Below are 9,901 nucleotides of genomic sequence, written 5' to 3' on the forward strand. Positions count from 1 at the left end.
GAAAATGGGAAGGTTGCGTACGAGTTAGCTCTACCACCTAGCAGCACATTCACAACGTATTTCATGTATCTATGCTTAAGAGGTATAATCCTGATACAAGGCATGTAATAGAGTATGAACCAGTAGAACTTCAGGCAGATTTGTCATGTAGAACAGCCAATAAGAATTCTAGATAGGCAAGAGAGGGTATTAAGAATAAGTCTGTGTCATTAGTGAGAGTTTTATGGAGAAACCCAGTGGTTGAAGAATCAACCTGGGAGCTTGAAAGTGAAATGCTAGAAAAGTATCCTCAGTTATTGCATAATTAGATTCTGAGGACAGAATCTTGTTAAGGGGGGAGAATGTAATGACCGAGGAATTACGCTTGTATTATATTATAATAATAATAAATTATGTGTATTATTATGTGATTAAATGTGTTAAGTCGTTGAACCTTAACTGCTATGTGTTATGTGTGGTTGTTTTGATCCAAACGTGTTTTGGATATTATTGAGCGTTCTATCGTCAGTTATATATATTATATCAAACCTGTACAGCTCAAAACTATGTTTTAAAAAACCGTATTTCAAACAAAATCATTGGCCCTATTTTGCCAAAATGCCCTATACCGTATCGCTATTCTGAACCCCTAGACGTTTTACAAATTGACCTTTTTCGCGAAAAACGACTTTTCCGGACCCCTTCGGGTACCAAAAACCCCACAAAAATCACATTTTTATTTTTATATGATTATGAAATTATTATATATCATTTTTCTTTGTATTTTTGTATTTTTCACAATTTTTGGGAATTTTTAGTATTTATTTTGTATTTATTGGATATTTAAAAATTCATTATTAATACCCAAAAATTATAAAAATTGGGGCCAAATATTTTTATTAGGAGTGTAATTAGACCCTTAATTTTACTTAGGGGTATTATTTTCATAAATATAAATACCTGAATTACTATTAATTAAATCAGTTAATTATAATTAAAAATCAGAAAATAAAAAGAAAATCAGAAAAGGGAATTAGGGTTAGGGTTTGTGAAGAACAGCAGCAGAATCAATCGGACTTTTGAACGTGATTCCGGTGTCAGAAATCGAAGTGTAAGTAATCAAATTGAAGCCCAAGAATCGTAGTTTCTGATTATGTACATGATTTTGTTGTTGGATTACTTGAATTTAATTTTATTATTTTCGGGTTTATTCTTGAATTCGGGTTTTGTGATTGAGTAGTTTTGATGATTCTGTTAGTATAGACGTTTAGATCGTCGGATAGGGAGTCGAACGGCACAGGTTTCATGCGATTTGGTGTTGTCTTTGACGTCGCCGGAGAACCGCCGCCGCGGCGGTCTTCTTTGTGTTTCCGGCTGTAGAACGATGAAGGGAGAAGGAGGAAGGACGGTACGTTGCTTTGGTGTTGTTCTTGGTCGAAAACGCAAGGAAACGAGGTCCCTTCATGGTTCGTTTGTTCGATTCAAGGCCGCCGGAATCAAACACCGGCGTCGGGTTCTGGGTTCTTGGCCGGTGTTCTTCCCGACCCGTTTGGGTTGGGGACGACCCGGTTGCAACCCGGTTTCGACCCGGGTTTGATCCCCTCAACCCTGAAACCATTTCCAGATTTTTGTTTCTGGATTTTCTATTATTTAATTTATATTTTATAAATCAGAAAATCATTTTAAAAATTCTAATAATTAATTAAAAATTAGTTTTATATTCTGAAAAATAGTATTATTAATTTCTAAATTATTTTATTAATTTATAAATTCGAATTTAATTATTTAATTAATTATTTAATTATTTATCTAATTATTTATTAGTTATCTAATTAATTAATAATTAGGTAATTAATTAATAATTAGGTAATTAATTAATAAATAAGGATTAAAAATAATTAAATAATATGATTAATAATTCGATAATTAGTTATATTACGAGTAATGATTCGATAATGGGAATTATTATTCGAGCGATAGTTATTCGAATAATATTGTAGTGATTATTTGTATCGTATAATTAAATACCGATAATTAATTGATTAACGAATCGTATAAGTTTCAGTAATAATGTAATAAGTTCGATAATTATATGAGGATTGCGAGTAGCTCGTATTTATACGAGTAATTAATCGTTGAGTTAGTATAATTCGAGCACATAGTAGATATTCGATAAATAGCGTATTCGTTAATAAAATCGATGATTATTTGTAAATAATCGATCTAATCGAATAAATATCGATAAGTTATAAATATATAATAAATTGTGATTAATCTTAATAATTAGGGATTAATTATTTTAAATTAGTAAATAATTATCTATTAATTATTTATTAGTTATTTATTTATTAAGTGATTAATTATTTCAATAATTAATCACATAATTTTCAATAAACCGTAACTTCTTCATTTTAACTCCAAAAATTATAAAAAAAATTATTTTGACTTTGATTTTCTTAAATAATTATTTAAAAATTATTTTAGGATTAAAAAGGTTGTAATAATTATTTATAATGAATAATAAATTAAATCATCCGTATTTAATTCATAACAATTCAACCGTTAGTCCGATTTAAGTGAAACGAAGACCTCTAGACTCAGAAAAATGAGACGAATCCAATAAAAATGGTTGTAAGTTATAATTTCTTCTGAAAAAGAGTGGTTGGTGATAATTGATAGTTCGAAGGTCCTAGTAGGGATATAATTGAGCCGAATAAATCCCGAAAAATTATAATAAAATCAGATACGACTAGTAATGCAGGTATAAGTCCAGAATTGATTCTAAAAATAATTATAAATCTAGAAATTAATTGTGTGCTTTACGTGTTACGTGTTATATGTGATTATGTGCATAAAGGTGTTGTGTAAATATATGTATATATAGCGAGTCAGATAGAAACGCATGGGTAGACTGATAAGGTTGCGTGATATCAATTCAAGATACACGTATGTAGTAAATTATCTAAACACCTATCTTTCCATGATTTGTTCAGTGTTAACAAGGCAGAGCAAGCTAGGGTCAGAAGGCAGTAAGTTAAACCAGGTTAAGTACGCGCAAAGCAAGTTTTTCCCCTATTCTAAATTCAGAATAGTGATTTATATTTCCTTTCTATCGTATCAATTCTCTTTGATAATTATTGTTCATATACACTGTTACCCATTTATATCACTTGTTCCATTTCATTTCAATTCTAGGTTTACCCAATTTATTGAATTCCTGTTCATATTTCAATTCCTTTACCCTATATATATTCTGGTATATCCTGGTGTTGGGATATATCAATAGCATACCGATTGTTCCGGATGCTCAGCCTTGGACTGGATGGTTACTATAAAGGCTGGGTTTTTCCCAGACCATTAATTAATAGGCCATAGTTGCCTGAGTACTCCTTATGTTGATTGGGTCTATGCAGTTGGGTATAGATCCGCACTATATTCTGACTGATCAGATTATAGTGCATATGTTGGTTCTTGTTTCCAGTCTTGTTCATTTGGCACTCGCCATCATTGGCAAATTATTATCATATACAGATACAGATGGTTATTCAAACCAGCAGCTTATTGGTTCATTTATTTCTCTCTCTTATAATATATATATATTGTTGCAGGCTTGTTGAGCAATTTTGGCTCATTCTTTTATTGTCACTCCTATTGTTTTACAGTTAAGGTAGAGAATGAAACCCATCAGGACCCGCATAGTCAAGAAGCGAGTCAAGCAGCGGGATCCTCTTATACCAAGAGTGTTCCTTCCTATTCCCGAAGAGAGCTTTGAATTGCCAGATCAGGTGTAGCAGGATAAGTAGTAATGTTGGGTTGAATAAAAGTTTTGTGTAGTTTGAATAAAAGATTGTGTAGTGAAACTGTAGATAGAATAAAGTTTTGTAATAAAGAGAGTTCTTGAGACAGGTTTTTATTTAGTTGGGTTTGTAATAAAGTGTAGTGCATGATTCTTGTTTCCAACCTCAACCCTTAAAAGATCCTGAGTAGTGATAGTTCGGGGTAATTATTATATTAATATTCCGCTTGTGCAGGTATAGTTGGTAATTGTTGTTAATAATGCCCCAAATCTATACCCCGGATTTGGAGGGTGTTATACTACCCCTTCTTTTTCCTTTAAGAATCCTATCTTATCCCAAGAACTCAAACTCCTCGAGTTCCCAAGTATTTTGCTTGTTGATAGGAATAGCTCATTTATATGTATGTATATGTACTTCCGAGAATTTTCGAAGAAAGTACTAAGATAATGTGAGTTGACCGTTGTCAACAAATAAATAATCAAGGGGGAGTTTCCTTTGACATATAGTCAAAATATTTAAAATATATCGAAATAATCTTTTTCGATGACCCGAAAGTATTAGAATGATTTTTTAGAATTCAGAAAATATTTAAAAATAAGTTTTATGAATTTTAAATCAAATTCTTTAATAAATATTTAATAATTAAATAATTATTAAATAATTAACCTCGAATTATCTTATTTTAAAAGAATATTTGAAATAATATTCTCAACTAATTTATGTTTTAAGTAATTAATTTAATCTTTAAATAAAATAAAATAATTGGTTTTAAAATAAAATAAGCGTTGGAGAATAGTTCTCCCTTCTTAAAGGAGTATTTGGAATAATATTATGTGTTCGAATAATTAAATAAAGTTGAGGGAATACGAGCTTTGGAAATCGTTTTAATAAATTAAAGGTAATTAATACTTCGCAAGAGGACATCGAGTCCCTTGAAATAAAATGATTACGGACCTTTAATTGTCCAAAACATCTCCAGGATGATTTCCTAGTTTATATTTTATAAAAACTGACCGACTCTCGGTCTTATAACTTATATCACGCTATTCAATAGCGTTAAAATATTCTACGATACATTCATCATAATCTCAATCATTATTGATACGTAAAAGCTCGTATTTTATTTTATCATGGCAAACATGGCATTTATACGAAAGACAATAAAACAATCTTCACAACACAACAGTATATGGAGTAGGGTTGGTAAACTTGCCTGAGTGTTTCGAGGTGGAGGGCGCTCTCGAGTTAGTCTGAAAATCTATAATCAGGAACATTATCGTTCTGTTAAATTCTAATCGTATTTATTGTCACTTGGTAAATACGCAATGCTTATAATCAATTTGCACGACTCGTTTTATCTCATTTTAATAAAGTACGAGTAGTCATTAAATTCTTTTTTCTTTCGTGATCCTTAATGTCCATTAATCTCGTTCATTTTTTACCACTCGGCTCCTCTCGCGATTTTTAAGGATTTCTACTCGCGCGATCTCGGCTCCGATATTTTTATAAAATTAAATCCATATTTTCACTTAAAATTTTTATGGCAGTTAGTATACTCCATTTCTTACTCTCTATAAAATTTTCATGATTTTTGAATAATTTAAAGTTGATCATTTATACTTCCAAAGTTCATAATTTGTAGCAGTTTTTATCGCGTAAATCGTTTACACTAAACCGGACCTAACTTTTGAATCATTAATCGAAATCAAGATATTCAAGGCCTAAACGATCCCTACAATAAGCTCTATTATTATCAAGTATTATGTTTCAAGAAAATACAGTTTATACTATCTGTATTTCTGCATAAAACTTAATGTCATGAATTGACCGTTTTATCATCGTTACGCTTACGATCTGAGTTTCGTTTTCACTCTAAACTACTCTTTACTAACCAACAATCATCATAACAATATTCAAATACTTAATCATCTCAAGAAAATCAAGTTCTTGAGGCCACAACATCAACCTTAGCATCTAACTAATTAATATTCAAGAAATCAACAAGACAATCATCAAAACTAGGTTTACATCCAAGATTCTTACGTTTCTTGAAACTTAAAGCTTAAACATAGTTTGGATGAAGGTTTATACCTTTCTTGGTAGCTTTTGAGGTTCTATTCTTGATGGATGCTTGGTGAGGCTTTGGTATGCTTAAGAAACCTAGATCTTTCCAAGAAATTCAAGAAATCAAGAAAAGTCACTATTTAACACTATTCATCATCACTTTCACCATTTTATTTAACCATCAAAACCTTAAAGAAATGCTATAAAAAATTTAAATATTTATTTTGATGATGCGGAATCTTAGGAATTATTTGTAGCATTTATCCATGGCTTGATCTTGAGATTTGAATTTGAGTTTTTTTATAAAAGCCGAATGGAGCTTTGTTGGGAAGGAGAGAGATTTTTGTTGCTTGCTTGCTTGGGTGATGAAGTGTGTTTGATTTTGTGTACTTAGATATGCATATATCTTGTAGTACTCAAGAAGCATGGCCAATGTCAAAGCCTATATCTGAGCTAAGTACTACTACTACTACTACTATTCTTGCTCCTATTCACACTACCAGGTTAATATGCTCCGTGGATGATCACTATTGGATTACCAATCCTTGGTTGCATTTCATACTAATTAGTTTGCATAGCTTGCATGGTAAGTTACATGGGCTTGATACGTTTATTTATTCGCATACGTATTCGTTTTGTCGCTTATTCGTTATCGTGATAACTTTTCGTAAGCGATTAGCGGGATAAATCCTTTTCTTATAAGTCCTTTATGCTATGTAATCTTGTACTTGGGTTTTAATTTGTAGAATTCTAGATTCGTGATTGTAACGTGATTCTCCTATTCCTTGATGGTTCGTAAGATAAAGTCGTTTTACAAAGTTGGTTTTCTTCGAAAACTAATGGCTTTTACGTACACTCATTTGGTAAGTATAATCGCAATATCGACTCGAAAACTAAATTTTTCATGCATAACATAGCGTGGGCTAAAAGGTTTTCCCCGATCTACAGGGTTATTATTCATCGAATGTCTTAAAAAGTCATGAAAATTCGGGTTATTACAGGGGAGATGGGTATAGAACAATATTAAACACCGTAATGCGGACAATTCAGAATGTGAAAATGATACAATCAGTATGCATGAGTAATATGCAATTAGAGTCCATTATCGCATTGTTGAATGTCATATCGTATTGCTTTGTGGACAGGTATTCCTGCAATTTATAGTTGATGTTTGGTGCTCAATGGAGCGTGACAGACTACTATGGGTGCAGTGACATCAATCTATCATACGATCAGATCTTTGTGTTTGTCCTTTTAATATAAAAATATATTATGTATTCTACATCCATACTTTAGAACTTTGTATTTACAACTTATTTCCCTTTTCAGTTAAAGATCTATAAATATAATTGTATGTCATTGATACTTATAACTCTTATGTTCCAAAGTTTTTTAAATGAAAAAAAGAAAAGAAAATATTAATTTATGCATAAAAGAAAAGAAAAGATTTGATAAGTAATTTTCTTTCCTATGTTCCTATGTTCCTTAGTTTAGGTGTAACAAATCAGATCTAGAAAATCTTGTATTCTCTCAAGATAGAATCCGAGTTCTTATTTTCAAGAACACGGATTTGTAGCAAGATAAACTTAATTAATACAATTAAGTGAGTTTTTAATATTGTATCTTATATGTTTTATTGTCAAACATTTTATCCTTACAATTCTAAACTGCTTTGTTTGCCAATAATCCAAACTAGTTTTAATAGCTAAATATAATCCAAGAAACACATTCACCCCCCTGTGTTATATTTCTTTGCATTCAATATCTAACAAGTGGTATCAGAGCAAAATCTGAAAGAAAATATATAAAGATCTTGGAAGAATGTGTGCTCGGAAATTAAGCAGTATCAAGATACCTGTCTTAGACAAGATCAACTACACACTTTGAAAAAAGAAAATGATGTTGTTCATATAGATGGCCAACCCCATGTACATTCAGATCCTCAAAATTACACCTTTCATTCCTATGGAAAGGGTTCCTGAAATTACAGATGGAGACATGGTCATACCAGCACATTATGCACCTAAAGATCCCTCAACCTACACAGATCCTAAGAAAGAAAAGGTTGCACTGGACAACAGTTTTGTTAGATATATTTGTGATGTCATGTCTAATATGATTTGTGTTTAGTTTTCAGATCTTACTTAACAGGACAAATCAGTACTTAACTGGAAATCAGTACTTAACTGGAAATCAGTACTTATACTGAAGTCAGAACTTAAGATATCAGAACTTAAGTTATCAGAACTTAAGTTATCAGGAGATATTTATCTGGAGATATATCAGGACTTAAGGAGACTTTCAGATAAGGAAGGCGGCTGATTGAAAGGAAAGAAGATCAAGACAAATACAAGAAGAGATATGCATGAAGAAAGAATTCTATGAAGAATAAAATACTTGGAAGAAAAGATAACTGATTGATATATTTTAGGAAGCAGAATTATATTCAATATCAATTAGAAGTTTATCTTGTAACTGTGTAGTATAAAACACAGGCATAGGGTTTACACTATATGTGTTATCATTATTGAAAATATTATTCATTGTAATCCTAGCAGCTCTCGTGATAATTTGTTCATCACTGAGAGAGGACAGTTCCATACTGTAACAGAGTTTATTGTGTTGAATAAAATCTGTGTTCAGTTACTTGGGTTCTTAATTTGATTTGATTGTGCTAAACATTGTATTCAACCCCCTTCTACAGTGTGTGTGACCTAACAAGTGGTATCAGAGCAATTTGTTAACATACATATAGTAAAGATCCAAAAACAATCATGTTTGAAGAAGCACAAACTCCAACCAACCCACCAAAACTGAAGAACCTCCAAAGACTCAAATCCATAATCGAGATATGAGACTATTAGGGTTTCCATACTAAAACCATCTGAATATCCCATATGGAAGGTGAGGATGTCAATATTTATGGAAGCTACAGATCCAGAATACCTTGACAGAATCAATGAAGGACCACATAAGCCAACCAAGCTCTCTGTTATAGGTGCAAATCAGCCAGCACAGACAGTAGCAAAGGAGAAAAGTGAATACAGCTGAAGATATCTCATCTATTGGAATGCAAAGGTACGACATTTGCTGCATAGTGCCATTGATAATGTCATGTCAAACAGGGTAATCAACTGCAAGACTGCAAAGGAGATATGGGATGCCTTGGAAACAAGATGTCAGGGAACTGATTCAATTAAGAAGAACAGGAGGACTATACTCACTCAAGAGTATGAGCACTTTGACTCAAAACCTGATGAGTCATTAACTGCATTATATGACAGATCTGTCAAACTCTTGAATGATCTGTCACTGGTGGACAAGGAATATGAACTTGAAGATTCAAATCTTAAATTCCTGTTAGCTCTTCCTGAAAGTTGGGATTTGAAGGCCACCATTATAAGAGACAACTAGTTCTTGATGAAATAACTCTTGATGAAATTTATGGGATGCTCAAGACTCATGAACTTGAGATGGAACAAAGAAGCAAGAGGAATGGAAGAAAGTCAAGGAAAATTGCTCTTAAGGCTGAGGAGGATGTCCCCAAAGTAGCTGCCTCAAGAAAAGGCAAGGGAAAAGCTCTCATCACAAAGTCTGATACTGAGTCATCAAGTTCTGATAGTGATGATGACTCGGAAACTGAAAGCTTACCTGAGATGGATCCTGATGAAGAAATGATGAAGCTGAAAGTGTTTGTCCTAAATCCAATCATGTATGATGAGTTAGGAAGAACTTTCTTGTATTCCTATTTGATTTCATTTTGAATTAATAAAAGACTTTTATATTTTATGGGCTTTATCTATTTAAAGTGTATTAAATAAGATGTTCCATAGTTTAGAGTAAAGCTTCTAGAATTATAATGAGATTATAATAATGGGATCTAGAAGATGACAACTCTGGACTTAAATAGTTCCTGATCATAGGATAACTAATCGGATGTTAGTGGATCCGCAAAGATTGGTACATACTATGCTTGCTCCCTTCAGGAGGATGTCTTTCTCATAGGCATTTGTGTGGTGACATTATAGCTGGTATGTAGGTGCTTATTAGGGAATAAGTTC

This window comes from Apium graveolens, chromosome 6 (assembly GCF_009905375.1).
Source record: "Apium graveolens cultivar Ventura chromosome 6, ASM990537v1, whole genome shotgun sequence".
Classification (NCBI taxonomy): Eukaryota; Viridiplantae; Streptophyta; class Magnoliopsida; order Apiales; family Apiaceae; genus Apium; species Apium graveolens.